Raw genomic sequence first — 2021 nt, 5'->3', positions numbered from 1 at the left:
TCAATTATGTTTGCTTTGTAAAGCATTTAACATTTAAATTTTAGAGGGACGGTGAGCGATTGTGTAGATTTATTTGAAGACACACCTGTTCCGCTCATTTATGTACTGCAAGAACTGCAGAAGTCTTCGTGAACGTTACATTTCTGGCAGGTTTGTTATCATGCCGTAACCGAGAGAACAGTACCACTACGTGATAACAGGACTGAGATTGGTTAACGTCCGAGAACATGCTAGTCCTCACAAGTATACGAGCTAGGCTGAACGTTCCATTGCTCAAGCCTAGAGTTCTCGTCGATACTATAGCTTACGTTGTTTTTTTTTTTCTATACGAAATGTAGGGAGCTCGGCCTGAGGTACATTCCTATAGCCAGCTATCCAAACATAAATATACAATTGAGGCGAAATATAAATTTGAGGGAAGTCGTACTAAGCCCGCCGTGAGAAACTAAATGGTTGTTTCAGTCGAAACGAATGTCTAAGTACGTATAGGTGAGAGGATAAGGAAAAGTCTGGTCTTTCCACTTCACCTCCGGAAGGTACGACTTCTGCAAACAAATACGGGACACTTTATATAAGGCGAAAGCCTTAGGTGGCTCGTTGCAACGGCTCATACCCGAAAAAACCGGCGTCTAGCAGCGACAAAAATATCATCATCACGAATGGTTCATGCCCCCGTAACGAAGAAAAGATGCAATGGCTGAACATGAATGAATAAAAGAAAGATGGGATCAAAGAGTAAAGAAAGAAAGCAGTAAATAGAAAAAGAAAGGGAGGAAGAGAGGACGTTTAGATAATGCGTGAAGGGCTTGCATGTATCGTTGAGAAACTTGACCAACAGCGGCATACGTTTACTTCACACTGCGACTAGTTATGACTTGCAAGAAGTCTGACCCCTCCCATCGCATAACTTAATGCATTACCAAGTGTGCAGCAGGCTTTCGCCTTCACATGTTACAGGAGTGTAACATGCTTCCGAATGTTTTTTTTTTTTTTTTCTCAAAAGGATATTGCGCACTCCCACCTGTGAATGCTCGCTCAAACACTGCACGAAACAGTGTGCGCAATGTATTCGTCGGCTGTCTCATTACTGCACTACTGCGCGTTACGGGTAAAACTATTTTTTTTCACCACGCTGCGGCGATCTGGGCACCCGAGCTGCCACAGAAGAAACGCCACCTCAAATGAATCCACAGGGATGAAAGAGATCAAAGTGACATGAGGAGAAAAGTGAGCTCACGACCTGTTTACTAGCGCAAGAGCTTTGACTCTGAAAAAGATAAAAGTGAAAGTGAGCGTATGAAAGTGAGCGTATATATATGAACAAAGAGTTTTCCTTACTCTACTATAGAAGAAAATATGTGTGAGTAGGAGGATATGGTTACAATATAGGAGCGGGTGAATGCCAGCGAGAGTGACCCTCTAAAGTGCAAGAGTGATCTTCTGAACAACAACAAAAAAAAAATCACGCAAACCATCCTCCATGATTATCTAAGCATTTCTCCGCTGGACGTGGAGCAAAGCCCGAACAGTCTTACGTCCTTCCCGTGAAACGCTCACTCGAGGACCGCCACATGCGGGGTCCGCGACACCCCGACTACGTGCGATCGGAAACAGAGGCAGTCGCAGACGCTTCGCGCCACATTAAATTTGTCTACGACTAAAGTGTTTTCGAAAGTGTGTCTGCGTTCGGCGCCGCTTCCAGCGCCGATCGCTTGGCGTGCCACTGTTCTTCGGCGGCGCTTCGCTTCTCAAGTTGCTCGCACTCCATGGCCACACGTATATCTTGTCGGTCCATCACTTCGCCTCCTGCCTCGGTACTTCGGTACGTATCGCATACCTATACTTTCTGCAGAGCCTTTGCACTCTTACGCTCCCCTTCCGCTTGATACTTTCGGGAGCTCATTGTTCTATCTGCAAGTAGAGGCCTACGCGTAACATAGTTACGCATCCTAGCCACGTCTACTTGAGGTGCTCACACCCGCATCTGTGAGCAAGGAAAGCAGGCGTCAATTCAGTAGTGG

Source organism: Dermacentor andersoni, chromosome 2 (genome assembly GCF_023375885.2).
Source record: "Dermacentor andersoni chromosome 2, qqDerAnde1_hic_scaffold, whole genome shotgun sequence".
NCBI lineage: Eukaryota > Metazoa > Arthropoda > Arachnida > Ixodida > Ixodidae > Dermacentor > Dermacentor andersoni.
Note: the sequence above shows the minus strand (reverse complement) of the source record.